Source organism: Dama dama, chromosome 27 (genome assembly GCF_033118175.1).
Source record: "Dama dama isolate Ldn47 chromosome 27, ASM3311817v1, whole genome shotgun sequence".
Classification (NCBI taxonomy): domain Eukaryota; kingdom Metazoa; phylum Chordata; class Mammalia; order Artiodactyla; family Cervidae; genus Dama; species Dama dama.
Window position 1 is genome coordinate 57,473,258 of NC_083707.1, and position 15,725 is coordinate 57,488,982.

At 43.2% G+C, this 15,725-nt stretch overlaps 1 protein-coding gene across 1 annotated transcript in view; it reads right to left on the bottom strand.

The window, feature by feature from the left end:
- Window positions 1–15,725, bottom strand: part of ALPK2 (alpha kinase 2) — a 113,081-nt gene that overhangs the window by 66,170 nt on the left and 31,186 nt on the right. The window lies entirely within an intron of this gene.

A 15,725-nucleotide genomic window follows, 5' to 3' on the forward strand; every position in this document is an offset into this window, starting at 1 on the left:
AATAGCCCAAATGCCTATCAACTGATGAATGGACAAAAATAAGTGTGGTAAATTCATATAATGTAATATTACTCAGCCATGAAAAGAAGTACTGAGAGATGCTCTAACAATGGATGACCCCTAAGAATATTATGCCACGTGAAAAACCCCACCTATTGTATGATTCCATTTAGAGCAGGTGTCAGAGAGATTGTGGTTCAGTTTTAGACCACCACAATAAAGCAAGTCGTATCAATTTTTGGTTTCCTAGTGCACATAAAAGTTATGTTTACACTATTAAGTATGTGATAATATTATATCTTTAAAAAATGCATATACTACAGTTAAAAAAACTTCATTGCTAACAAATGCCAACCATCATCTGAGACTTCCAGAGTCATAATAGAAACAACAAAGATCCCTGGTTACAGATCACCGTAAAAAATATAATACTGATGAAAACGTTTGGAACATTGTAAGAATTACCAAAATGTGTCACAGAGACATAAAGGGAGCAACTGCTGTTGAGGAAATCATGTTAACAGACTTGCGTGATGCCAGGCTGCCACAAACCTTTGGTTTTTTCAAAATAAAATGCAGTGTCTGTAAAACACAATAAAGGCAATAATAGAACAAGGTTCACCTGCATATGAAATGTCCAGAATAGGCAAATGTATAGAGACTGAAATTAAGTTTGCAAAGGGATGAGGGACAGGAGAATAGGAAGTGGTATAGGGTTTCTTTGGGGGATGATGAAAGTATTCTGGAACTAAATAGAGGAAATGGTGGCACAGCTTGTGAACATACTAGTCACATATGTGGCTTGCGTGAAATCTCTATTGGACAGCGCTGATTTAAGTGAAATTGGGGACTTCCCCGGTGGTCCAGTGGCTAAGACTCCACATTCCCAATGCAGGGGACCCCGGGTTCGATTCCTGGTCAGGAACCTAGAGCTCACATGCCACAACTAAGGATCTGGTGCAGCCAAATAAACAAATAAAATTTTTAAAAGATAAATGAAATGACAGCTTCTTGGGAGGAATCGGAAGATTGGGATTGGCATATTCACACTATTGATACTATGTACAAAATACATAATTAATGAGAACCTACTGTACAGCGCAGGGAACACGACAAAATGCTCTGGGGTGAACAAAATAGGAAGGAAATCCAAAAAAGAGGGGATACATGTGTGTTAATATAGCTGACTCACTTTGCTGCACTAGAAACCTAACATTGTAAAGCAACTATACGCCAATAAAATTAAAAAAAATAAAATAACTGAAATAACAGCTTCCTTCCCAGCTGTCACTAGTGAGGGGACAGAATTTACCCAGAGCTAATCAACACATGGAGTGAGTTTGGTTACACCCCGCCCTACCCCCCAGGGGATATTTGGCACTATCTAGAGACATTCTTGGTGGCTAACTGGGTAGAGATGACAGGAAGAGATTGCTACTGGCCAGAGATGCGGCTAAAAACATTCTGCAATGCCTGCGCAGCTGCCCAGGATAAAGAATTATCCAGTCCAAATGTCAGGAGCATTGGGTTGGGAACCTGTGCACCAGCGGTTGCTCAGAGTTTCCCAGCCTCCTTCGCGCCACCTCAGCCTCTCAGACTGCCTTGAGGTCAGAAGGTATGCTCTGGGCCTGCTCTTCCCAGGATGCTTTCTCCTGGAGTCCAGCCACTTCACAGGCATTCTCAGGCCGGAAGTTCCTCGGGACACCAGCATGGACATGGAGACATTTGAGGCACCCTAATTCTCGAGTAGATTAGCTGTGGAGTCCATGACTCTGTCCTTTCTCCCTGAGGCTTCCTGAATTCCAAAATGTTATGTGCATACTAAGTCGCTTCAGGCATGTCCAACTCTGTGCGACCCTATGGACTGTAGCCCACCAGGCCCCTCTGTCCATGGGATTCTCCAGGCCAGAAGACTGGAGTGGGTTGCCATTTCCTCCTCCAGGGGAGCTTCCCAACCCAGGGATCGAACCCGTGTCTCCTGCATTGCAGGCAGATTCTATACTGCTGAATAACTGGGGAAGCTCCCCAAAGTGTTATACTTTATTTTTATTTTATTATTATTATTTTAGCCACGCAGCTTACAGGGTCTTAGCTCCTCAACCAGAGATCAAACCCTGGCCCCCTGCACCGGAAGCACCGCGTCCTAACCACTGGACTGCCAGGGAGGTCCCAACATACTTGCTTTAAATGAAGCTGGCTTCTCTCTTCTCGCTTTCTCTCCCGTGTCAGATTTCTAAGCCAAAGACTAGAATTTGCAAAGTCTGTGTCATAAATGGGCTCCTTCTCGGATATCTGAAGTGAAAATCTGAAGAAGAATATCCTGACCTGCTTGGAGGTACTTTATTTTAAAATTATCCTTTCTGTCTGCATTAGCTTCTTATGGCTGCTTTAACTACCGCAAACTTAAGTCACTTGAAATGACAGAATTTATTATCTTACAGTTCTGAAAGTCAAAAGTCCGATATGGATCTCATTGGGCTAAAATCACAGTGTCGGCAGGGCTGCGTTCCTTCTGGAAGCTCCAGAGGAAAAACTCTTTGCCTTTTCCAGCTTTTAGAGGTTTGCCAGCGTTCCTTGACTCGTGGCCCCTTCCTCCATCTTCCAAGCTGGCAGCACAGCATCTCCAAGCTCTCTCTGACTCTTTTCCCTCTGTTGTTCACTTACAAGGACTTTTGTGGTCACATTTGGACCTGGGAAGTGCAGGGTGGTCTGTCACATGTATGTGCAAAGGGCACACGCTCTTCTGGGTTGGTTTGGAGGGCATAGACGGCTATCACGTGCTATGGATCCATCTACACTATGCCTTTGGCACTCTCTGTTATGCTTTGAGATGCCCATCACTTGAACAGGTCACAATTATTTTGCTGTTTCGGAACAGGTCTTTCTTTAGACAAACAATTCTGAGAAACACATTGTCGGCCACATCTCCCTGGGTCTGTGTGCCGGCTCTTCTCAAGAGTAGATGCAGAAGTGACATGACTGCCCTTTTTCATGTTAAAAGATATCCTCAAATTACATTCTTTCTGGCAATGAACACATCTCTCCACAATCTTAATATCTTGATGTTACCATCTTTTAATTTTTTTTGTCTATCTGGATGAAAATGTTATATTTTTAAAATTTTATATTTTCCTAATTACTCACAAGGTTGGACAGCTTCTCATGTTTGTGAGTGAAAGTCGCTCAGTCGTGTCTGACTCCTTGCGACCCCATGGACATCCATGGAATTCTCCAGGCCAGAATACTGGAGTGGGTAGCCTTTCCCTTCTCCAGGGGATCTTCCCAACCCAGGGATTGAACCTAGGTCTCCCCAGTTGCAGGCAGATTCTTTCTTTACCAGCTGAGCCACAAGGGAAGCCCAAGGATACTGGAGTGGGTAGCCTATCCCTTCTCCAGCAGATCTTCCTGACCCAGGGACTGAACCGGGTCTCCTGCATTGCAGGTGGATTCTTTACCAGCTGAGCTAGTAACATTTTATATTCCCTCTTCTATGAACTTCATATTTATTTACTTTTGCCTATTATAAATTCAGTTTTTTAGGGTATTTTTCTTATCTGTTTTTCATATACATTGAAAATTAATATTTGTCTATGATATATATGTTCTACCTATATATCCCAGTGTATCACTTTCATTTAATTTGATTTATATTTTTGTTATATAAAATTTTTCATTTTTGTTATATAAAATTTGAAATAATCAAAACTATCATGCTTTGTTTGTTTTTGTTATTGATGATAATCTTTACATTTCCAAATCTTATAGCTTTCAAGGTCATAAGAATAGTTTCCAATAATTTTTCCAGTAGTTTATAGTTTGGATTTTTTATATTTAACTCAGGAATCCATTTAGTGTTTATCTGAGGTCCACTGGTCTTATTTTTTTCTCCACACAGATGGCTAATTGTGTCTGCTTTAAAGATTTTGCTTCCTTCCTAAAACATGACAGTTCATTTCTATCATAAACCAAATTCCAATATATTCTTAGGTCTCATCCTGTTTTCTCTACTCAATTTGGTTTATTTATTTATCTGTTTGGGGCTGTTGTTGTTTAGTCGTTCAGTTGTGTCCAACTCTTTTGCGACCCCATGGACCATAGCCTGCCAGGGTCCTCTGTCCATAGGATTCTCCAGGCAAGAATACCAGAGTGAGTTGTCATTTCCTCTTCCAGGGGATCTTCCCGACTCAGGGATTGAACCCATGTCTCCTGCATCAGCAAGCAGACTGTTTACCACTGAGCCTCCAGGGAAGCCCTGGTTTGGGGCTACTACCACACTGTTTTGGTGACCTTAGCTTTAGTGTTCATATTGATAGATGGTTGGTTAACTCGTTTCAGTAAAGCAAGTTTGTTTTCAGTCGTTGCAAAAAAAAGACCAATAACACATGTCTCAGGCACTCAGCTCCCACTCAAGGCAGCGATGAGAGATTTACCACCAGGACTAAAACCCACCCTCAAAGCCAAAGGACCCTCCTCTCCCAGCCTCCCCTGCTGCCGTCCAAATTCTTGTCCCGGCACCACACCTCAAAATAAAACTCAGCTGTAGTTGGCACACCTGTTTTGGATTTAGTTACAATAAATCAGGGCCTGTATTTATTTCAGTGGCCGGACAGGTGAAGCCCAAGCTGCATTTATAGCAAGCCAAATAGAAAGCAGAAGAAAATCCAGATCATGAAGCTCTTTCCTCTTAGGGTGAAGGGGTTACAGTGACAAGACCTAAACTTCCTATGTTTCAAACTCCTGTGATTCTTTACAGAAACGCCTCAAGTTGTAGCGGTCACACGGGGTCTCAGTCTAATTTACCCATGGCTTAAAACCTTTTGCTCATGAGAGTCACCTAGAGAGCTTATTAAAGGTGCGGATCCTGAAACTCTGGGGTAGAATTCAGAGCTCTTTAAACGTGCACCTTAGCTCTTCCCTGGCGGCCCACTGGTTAAGACTTGGCCTTCCAATGAAGGGTGTGTGGGTTCAATCCCTGGTTGGGGAGCTAGGATCCTATGTGCCTTATAGCCAAAAATCCAAAACATAAAACAGAAGCCGTATCGTAACAAAGTCAATAAAGACTTTAAAAATGGTCCTCATCAAAAAAAATCTTAAAAAAATAATTCACCTTCGCAGGCGATTACAGCACAGATCAGCCAGGCCCTCACATGCATGCAGTGCCCTGAGGACTCAGAGCCTCCGCTTCGGGGTGCAGTGGCTGTCTCTGTGTTACAACACGTGTTCTGTAATGAGGTAGCCTGATGCGTTCATGGGCGTGCGTTGGTTCTTGGGAACTTTTGCCTAGGCTAAGGGCACGGCAACCCACTCCAGTCTTCTTGCCTAGAGAATCCCATGGACAGAGGAGCCTGGCGGGCTACTTGCAAAAAAGTCAGACATGACTGAAGCGACTTGGCAGGCGCGGCAAGGACCCCTGAATAGCGGAAGTAAATCACAGCCAGCTTGAGCAGGAAAGGGAACAGCCTCTAACTCAGCTTCTGCCTTGGCAGCAGGCACCCTTTCTGGTTGTATTTTAATACAATTAAAAGTGTGGCCCAGGGGAACAGAGGAGGGGATGGAGAAGTTGGGGTTGGGCGCTGCAAACTCCTTCCTACAGGATGGATAAACAAGGTCATACTATACAGCACAGGGAACTATATTCAGTATCTTGAGATAAACCATAATGGAAAAGAATATAATAAAGAATCTATTTATCTATGTATATATAACTGAATCATTTTGCTACAGAGCAGAAATTAACACAACACCGCAAATCAACTATGCGTGCGTGCTAAGTCACCTCAGTCACATCCGACTCTGTGTGACCCCATGGACTGTAGCCCACCAGGCTCCTCTGTCCACGGCATTCTCCAGGCAAGAAGACTGGAGTGGGTTGCCATGCCCTCCTCCAGGGCATCTTGCTGACCTAGGGGTTGAACCTGCAACTTTTATGTCTCCTGTACTGACAGGTGGGTTCTTTACCACTAGCACCACCTTATACTCTAATTTAAAAAATAAATAAAATTTGAAAAAAAAAGGAAATCTGCCCAGTGTTCCTCGCTCCAAAGAGGCATGCTCCAGGCCTGGGCATCTGAAAGCAGGTGGCACCTCCCAGGCCCAACCTCACAGACAGCGCCACAGAGACCCACTGCTGGCTTCCCATCTCGGCCTCCAGCTGCTCTCACTAAGGGCTGCCAGCACGTCCACCCGGTGACCTCGTGAGCATGTACTCTCTGCCCCGGCTGCCACTGGCCAACCTGAGCCGCCTCCCTGGGTGGTCCACGTGAACGTCTTGGGTCCGCTTTTTGCTTTTGTCTCTAGTTTTCAAACAGCCTGTTTCTGAAGTAACCTGCAGGGGGTACTATTTTCCCCAGAAGGCCTGATATTTTATGTGATTTTCTAGAATGTGAAGTGTTGCAGGAATGCATCTACTTTTCAGTTCAGTTCAGTTTAGTCCTCAGTTGTGTCTGACTCTTTGCAACCCCATGGACTGTAGCACGCCAGGCTTTCCTGTCCATCACCAACTCCCAGAGCTTTCTCAAACTCATGCCCATCGCATTGGTGATGCCATCCAACCATCTCATCCTCCATCGTCCCCTTCTCCTCCTGCCTTCAATCTTTCCCAGCATCACGGTCTTTCCCAATGAGTCAACTCTTCGCATGAGGTGGCCAAAGTATTGGAGTTTCAGCCTCAGCATCAGTCCTTCCAATGAACACTCAGGACTGATCTCCTTTAGGATGGACTGGTTGGATCTCCTTGCAGTCCAAGGGACTCTCAAGAGTCTTCTCCAACACCACAGTTCAAAAGCATCAATTCTTCGGTGCTCACCTTTCTTTATAGTCCAACTCTTACATCTGTACATGACTACTGGAAAAACCATAGTTTTGACTAGACAGACCTTTGTTGACAAAGTAATGTCTCTGCTTTTTAGTATGCTGTCTAGGTTGGTGATAACTTTTCTTCCAAGAAGCAAGCATTTTCTAATTTCATGGCTGCAATCACCATCCGCATTGATTTTGGAGCCCAAGAAAATAAAATTTCTCACTGTTTCCATTTTTCCCCATCTATTTGCCATGAAGTGATGAAACCAGATGCCATGATCTTAGTTTTCTGAATGTTGAGTTTTAAGCCAACTTTTTCACTCTCCTCTTTCACTTTCATCAAGAGGCTCTTTAGTTCTTCCTTGCTTTCTGCCATAAGGGTGATGTCATCTGCATATCTGAGGTTATTGATATTTCTCCTGGCAATCTTGATTCCAGCTTGTGCTTCATCCAGCCCAGCACTTCTCATGATGTACTCTGCATATAAGTTAAATAAGCAGGCTGACAATATACAGTTTTGACATACTCCTTTCCCTATTTGGAACCAGTCTGTCATTCCACATCCAGTTCTAACTATTGCTTCTTGACCTGCATACAGATTTCTCAGGAGGCAGGTCAGGTGGTCTGATATTCCCATCTCTTTCAGAATTTTCCACAGTTTGTTGTGATCCACACAATCAAAGGTTTTGACGTAGTCAATAAAGCTGAAGTAGATGTTTTTCTGAACTTGCTTTTTCGATGATCCAACAAATGTTGGTAATTTGATCTCTGGTTCCTCTGCCTTTTCTAAATCCAGCTTGAACATCTGGAAGTTCATGGTTCATGTACTGCTGAAACCTGGCTTGGAGAATTTTGAGCATTACTTTGCTAGCGTGTGAGATGAGTGCAATTGTGTGGTAGTCTGAACATTCTTTGGCATTGCCTTCCTTTGGGATTGGAATGAAAACTGAGCTTTTCCAGTCCTGTGGCCATTGCTGAGTTTTCCAAATCTGCTGGCATATTGAGTGCAACATTTTCACAGCATCATCTTTTAGAATTTGCTCAACCGGAATTCTATTACCTCCACTAGTTTTGTTCATAGTAATCCTAAGGCCCACTTAGGGACTATTTTTTTATAGTATATAGTATAGTATACATATAGTATACAGTATAGTAATTTTTTTACTTTTATACTGTATACTATACAGTCCATGGAATTCTCCAGGCCAGAATACTGGCGTGGGTAGCCTTTCTCTTCTCCAGGGGATCTTCCCAACCCATAGATTGGACCTAGGTCTCCCACATTGCATGCAGATTCTTTACCAGCTAAGCTATGAGGAAAGCCCCAGGATCCACGATTAGGTTGGTGCAAAATTAATTGCAGTTTTACATTGTTGAACTTTGCCATTTGATATTGGAATACATTCTTAAATAAATGTGATTATCTTATTTACCATTTGAATGAGCATTTCTTACTTTGTCTTTTTGCTCATGACATTACTTGCTGTTTATTTTATATTTATTTGAGACTGTGGAATTGATGTTAGACAAAAAGCAAATTCAAGTGAGTTCAAAATGGGTCATAAAGCAGCGGAGACAGCTTTGCAACATCAGCAACACATTTGGCCCAGGAATTGCTAACGAATGTACAGTGCAGTGGTGGGTCAAGAAGTTTTGCAAAGGAGATGAGAGCTTTGAAGATGAGTGCAGTGGCCAGCCATCAGAAGTTGGCAACAACCAATTGAGAGCAATCATCGAAGCTGATGCTCTTAGAACCACAGAGGTTGCGGAAGAACTCACAATGTCGGCCATTCTATAGTCATTCGGCATTGGAAGCAAACTGGAAAGGTGAAAAGGCTCTGTAAGTGGGTGGCTTGTGACCTGATCATCGTTTTGAAGTGTCACGAAAATTTTTTTTAAAAAATCATCGTTTCAAAATGTCTTCTCTTACTCTACACAATAATGAACCGTCTCTCGATCAAATTATGACATGAGATGAAAAGTAGCTTTTATATGACAACCAGCAACAACCAGTTCAGTTGCTGGATCGAGAAGAAGCTCCAAGTGTTAGTCACTCAGTTGTGTCCAATTCTTTGTGACCCCACGGACTTAACCCGCCAGACTCCTCTGTCCATGGAATTCTCCAGGCAAGAGTACTGGAGTGGGTAGCCATTCCCTTCTCCAGGGGATCTTTCCAACCCAGGGATTGAACCCGGGTCTCCTGCATTGCAGGCAGATTCTTTACCATCTGAGCCACCATGGAAGCCCAAAGCACTTCCCAAAGCCAAACTTGCAAAACTTCCCCAAAAAGGTCACGGTCACTGTTTGGTGGTCTGCTGCCCATCTGATCCACTACAGGTTTCTGAATCCTAGTGAAACCATTACATCTGAGAAGTACGCTCAGCAAATCAATGGGATACATTGAAAACAGCAATGCCTGCAGCCGGCATGATCAACAGAAAGGGCCCAGTTCTTCACAACAACGCCCAGCTGCACGTCACACAACTAATGCTCCAAAAATTGAACGAATTGGGCTATGAAGTTTTGTCTCATCTGCCATATTCACCTGACCTCTCACCAACCGACTACCACTTCTTCCAGCATGTTGACAACGTTTTGCAGGCAAAACGCTTCTACAACCAGCAGGAGGCAGAAAATACTTTCCAAGAGTTTGTCAAATCCCAAAGTACGGATTTTTATGCTACAGGAAAAAACAAACTTATTTTTCATTGGCAAAAATGTGTTGATTGTAATGTTTCCTATTTTGATTAATAAAGATGTGTTTGAGCCTTGCTATAATGATTCCAAATTCATGGTCTGAAACCACACTTACTTTTGTCCAACCTAATACCCCAGAGAACACCCACTGCCTCAATTTGAAAAGTAGTGCTGACTGACCTGGTACTTTGTTCCTTGGCTAAGATGGAGGGAAATCAGGGGCAAGGGGCTCCAGAATCCCTGGGGGGGGGGGGGGTAGTGCATGAGGGGCGCAATCTCTTGTGAAAGGTAGCCCCATCCTGCCAGCCTGGGGCCTGGAGCCCACCCGCATGACACTGGCATTCCACTCCCCAAAGGCCTGACAACCACCAAAACTGGGGCCTCTGGGGGTGGGACTTAGGCACCTGTATATTTACAGAAAAGATTCTCGACCTCAGAGGTACAGAGAATCACTTAGGAGCTTTCAAAACCCTCAGTGCCCAAGCCACACTGCAGAGAAATCACATCAGAATCTTGGGGTGGTGGGGAGCTGGGGGTGCTACTCAGACAGCAGTTGGTTTAAGGTCCACAGGGATGAGATCCATTGCCTTAGGGTCTTTTCTAACCCGGGAAAGACCTCTCCTTGCAGACCAAGACTTTTGGAACTTTAGCATGCATATGAATTCCCAAGAATTGGGTTGAAATTGCAGATTCTGAGTCAGCAAGACTGGGGCGGGGCTTGAGATTCTCCATTCTGACAAACAGGTCTGCAGACCACATGGAGAGAAGCAAGGATGCAGGTACCTAGGAGCGTCCGTGGATTATTAACAAGACCAAGTCCAAGGCCTGCAGCGAGCCACGATCTTGTGGGTCCGGGATGGGGATGGTTTTTGGCAGAAGGGGCGCAGTGGGCTTTGTGATCAAAAACAAAACAAACACTTGTGTGACTCCCTCAGTCAACCATGGAGCGGCGCTGACAAGAGGCGTGGCTGCCATGTGCTGAGAAATGAGTGATTATAAGCTTCTGTCCTTCCCGTCATCAGCAGAGGGCTGGCTTATCCACCTTCCTGGGTCAGAGTTAACAGTTGTTGTTTGGTGAGGGGGAAGGGGGGGGATACATTTTATTATGTAACTGAATTCAAGTCTCAGATTGTTCTGTCCCAGATATGAAAACTACATGGCAGGGAAGTTTAGATGATCTGCTTATATTTTCTCTATGCTTTAAAAAACAAAAACTCACTGGAGACCTCCTACCTGCCCTGTCACTGAGGGGCTATGCATATTTCAAGCTGCCATACAGTTACTGTGTAAATTACACAGCCTGCCTAACTACTTGACTGAACTTAGATGAAGGTGAAGTTTCTTATCACACTTATTACATGAGCCGACACAAGTGATTCCCAGGTGGCGCTAGTGGTAAGGAACCTGCCTACCGATGCAGGAGATGTAAGAGACTAGGGTTCAGTCCCTGGGTCAGGAAGATCCCCTGGAGGAGGGCATGGCAACCCACTCCAGTCTTCTTGCCTGGAGAATCCCATGGACAGAGGAGCCTGGCAGGCTAAAATCCATAGGCTTGCAAAAGAGTTGGACACAACTTAAGTGACTTGGCATGCATGCACACAAGTGACACGTTTCTGTAGATCTTAATACACACATACACAAGTATAAGTAAAAAGGGAAAATCTGAACAAGATCAGCAGATGGTATCAATGCATCTTGGTTGTGAAAATTATACCAGAGTTTTGCCAAATGTTAGCCTCAGGGGAAGCTGGCCACAGTGTATAGTGGTCTCTCTGTCTTATTTCTTACATCTATGCATGGACAATTATTAAAAATTTCAATTAAGAAAAAGTATAACACATCTTGTAGCCAGCCCTTAATGTTTTTAATATGGGTAGGAAGGACATAAGTATTAAGAAGATAAATAACAAAACAAAAAAATGATAATACTTATTAAATGTTAACTGCATAACAGGTACTGTGTCAAGCACTTTACATGCATGGCTCTATCTTTTCTTCTTAATATTTACTTACTTATTTATTTGGCTGAGCCAGGTCTTATTTGCAGCATGTGGGATCTAGTTCCCTGACCAGGGATAGAACCAATCTCCTGCACTGTGAGCATGGCATCCAGGCCACGAGACCCCCAGGGAAGTCCCCATATGAAAGTTTTAATTTGCACAGCCCTCCGTGAGGTGGTGGTTGTTATTATTGCTATCATTTTGTTTCAAATGAGGAAGCTGGGGCTGAGAGAGCTTAACTAGTTTTTCCCAGGTCACACAGTCAGGAACCAAATATGGGTCCAGGGCCCACTACACTATACAAAGAATGCAGGCAAGAATGTTGTTTCTCTGGAAGGAGCAATCACAGTTAAAGACGAGGAATGTGCTTCAGGGAAGTGCAATTTGAAGGAGCCTGCACCTTGGCCTTGAAGGACCAGGTGAACAAGCCAATCGAGGGCACTCCAGACCAGAGGTGGAAGAAAACACTCCCTGTGTGAGAAACCGCCTCCTTTTCCAGATGAGGAAACCCGTGTGCATGTCTGCTTTGCCCCTCAGAGGTAGACAGAGGCATAATTGTGGAAGGCCCTGAATGCTTGGGGATATGGTGAGATGTTCCGGGATCTAGTTGGCAGTGAGTGAGAGCTGATAAGACACCGATAAGGCCAAGTCTGTATCTGAATCACCAGCATTCACAAGGGAAGCCAAGTGCAAGGTGTGGATGACTTGGCATAAACCAATCAGTTCCCAATGGTGGGGCTTCCCCGATGGCTCAGCAGGTAAAGAATCCTCCTGCAATGCAGGAGACACAGGAGACGTGGATTCGATCCCTGGGTCGGGAAGATCCCCTGGAGTAGGAAAATGGCAGCGCACTCCAGTATCTTTGCCTGAAAAATCCCATGGATAAGGAGGCTGGCGGGCTACTGCACAAAATTTCGCAGAGTTGGACATAACTGAACGACTAAGCACAGCATGAATCTATCCCCAGGGCCAGAGGAGCAGTGGGCGGCAATTTCCTAGTGGAAGGTTGGTATGTGAAGGGAATCAAGGAATGTACTTAGGACGATGAAGACCACAAAGTAGTTGAGATCAGTGATTATTAGAATCATACCTGACAATACCTGGAATTCACGGCAAAAGCAATTCTAAGAGGAAAATTTACAGCAATGCAACCTTACCTCAGGAAACAAAAATCTCAAATAAACAACCTAAACTTAAACCTAAAGCAACTAGAGGAAGAAGACCAAAAAACCCCCTAAAGTTAGTAGAAGGAAAGAAATCACAGAGATCAGAGCCAAAATACATGAAACAGAGAGGAAGATGGCAATAGCAAAGATCAGTGAAATTAAAAGCTGGTTCTTTGAGAAGAATAAACAAAAGTGATAGACTTCTAGCCAGACTCATTAAGAAAAAAAAGACAGAGGACTCAATCTAGTAACCTAGTACCATATGGCTACTTACTCACTCAGTTATTGAGTGCATATTATATGACTAGTACTATCCCAAGGACTTGGGACATATCACTGAACAAAACAGTGACCAGCTTGCCTACCATCACGGAGTTCACCTTCTTAACTTAGTGCTATATCCTAGTCAGGAAGATTCTTAATTATCAGAACCTAAGAATATATTTCCATACTGTATACTTAAGATCCTGTCTCTTTAGAGAAATGCAAATCTCTCTGGGGTGAGGCTGGGCAACTCTGCAGAAGGACAGACACAGCACTTCTGGTTTAAGAGCAAGGATGATCTTACCCCAGTGTGGCTGCAGGGAAACTTAAGATGGGCAGGCTGGCAGGCCTCGCCTCTGAGTTGGATCAAGAAAGCAAGATCAGAACCAAGGTGAAGGATTGGCAGTGCAATCCTTGAAGATGATTCAAGTTAGCCTGGGGTACCCTCTCTGTTTTCCACTCCCAAACTGGGATTAATTTAGGAATCTTCCATAAATGTAGACACTGGGGGCTTTCCAATCTTAGCCTGGGCAAGTACTACTCCAAGACAGATCAGAACAAGATGGCCTTGCTTTGTAAGAGTGGGAAAGGAAGACAGGAAATAAGGACTCCTGGAGATGGTTTAGTTTACATGTCAGCCTTGTTGCTGTAACATAGAATTAGAGATATGGAATTTTTCTCAGAAGCTAAAAGCAATACACAGATGAAGAGAACATCCTAGAAGGTAAGATGCTGGTTACTGTTTCTACTACTGGGCACCTTAAAGGTAAGTGAATCAGGCAAGACTCAAGAGTGGGCAAATTTACTAATATTACCCCCAACCAAGAATTTTTAGCCATTTCAAATTTTAAGTTCTCATGAGCCTCAGATGTCTGAGAATAAATATTTTAAATGTCTTTTGACTTAGTTATGCGAGGATTCATCCCCATAACTTGGGCTTTTTTTTTTAAAGCAACACTATAGAAAGTTTGATTTAGTTTTCAGTGAACCTCTAATGCTTTTGTATCATGTTTGCAATATTTAGCCACTTGATATAAATCTGGCTATGCTGTGTACATGTGTAAGAAACACAGACATCTACAATTAGGGAGTGACTTTTTGCATGGTAGAAGAAATCTGTGTTCACTATGCCACTATCCCTGTGGCATAATTTTCCTGCTTTAGTCAAAATTTTTCTGCAGCACAGAACTGTTTTTGAATATACAGCTTCTACTCATGTTGACCCTTGAGTGAGAGACTGGCTCAGCTATGGAGAACAGCAAAGTGAGAAATGGTCCCTCCACCTGCAGAGTGCAAGCAATCTAAAACATCATGTTCGTGGTTCTCAGATCATTGCCTTGGTCATGACTGAAAACACAGATGGGCCCTTGAGTTGAGGGTTTGCAAGATGGGTGTGCATCCATGAATGTGTGAGTGTGTAAGCAAGAGTGCCCTAAGAAGTTCAATAGAGACAACAGGGTCCCAGAGATGGCCCATTTTATTTCACTGCATTGCCAGGAAACAAGAGAGCTTGCTGGTCCCCAGAGTTCTCCATCTGAATTCTGATTCAGCTTAGGGCACAAGCTGAGGACGAGAGAGGGGGCTCCTTCCTTCAATGCCTCTCAACTCTGGGCAGTTGAGGGAGCTAGGAATTGCCTTCCAGAGCAATTGGTCTAAAACTAACCTTGTCAGTAGCCCCTTCCCCTCCACTTACTCTTGGGGGCCACTTGGCAACACCTACCCCTCCACACACAACACTTAATAATTAAAATAATTTGCCCAATGAAATGCTCAATGTGGATGCAGAACAACTGTGAAAAGGCACTTAGCTGAGCAAGGCAGAGTAGTTTATGAGCAGAAAAGGAAATGCTATGTCTACTGACATGGAAAAATTAACACTGCAACTTAATTTTGTACTACTATTTGGCCAAAGCACCTCCTCAAATTTATCCTGGGCATGAGTCTGTGGTCACTGGTGTGTTAAACAACCACAGAGGGTAAAGCTGGCACTTCTGCAAAAGGGCAGAGTAAATGTGGCTGTTACATGACTGATTTGGCCAGTGGAACAGAAGAATCTGCTCAGGAAAAAAACTACCTCACATCTGGAGATTTTTTCAAATTGGCCATATTATGACTGGGCCTTTAGAAATCATCAATGCATTAAATTTTTACTTTTTCCCAAAGTGAATTCAATAACGGAATGCACTTGGGAATGCTTAGTTTTCTTTGGAGTATTATCTAGTCTTCTATAAAAACAATACTAAGTTCCTGCTACAGAGTTGGGAGAAGGTAAAACAGGCTGAGTAAAAATAATTGATGAATAACTTTTCTTAGGTTTTTATTTACAGAAATCAAATCTTGGCCATAGTACAGCATCAGTTCAAAGCCCACTTAAAACCCTTTAAACTTAAAAATACAATAAATTCATATATCACATAACATCCTTTGTATATTAATTTTTCCATTTCTTTCAAATATACCCCCAAATGTGTAATAGGGTAAAACTTTTTTTTTACTTCCTGCAGTGTTTTCTTTGCCTCTTTTACACTATGTGGTCTAAGAAAAATGAAACAGACAGTCATTCAAAAATCTACTTAGATTTTTGAGCACAGCAAAGTCTACTTTGTCTACTTTCTCCACCATCATTAAGCAAATTCTGCAAATCTTCTAGACACACCAAAATCTCTCATTCATTCTATGAATTCTGATAAAAGCCAGCACTTACCAAGTTTCAAAAGTGCCCCGGAAAATCACTAAAAAGAATGTTTTGGTTTCTTTTAAAGACTACACCCAAAACATTTGCTTGAAAACTTTCTGAATA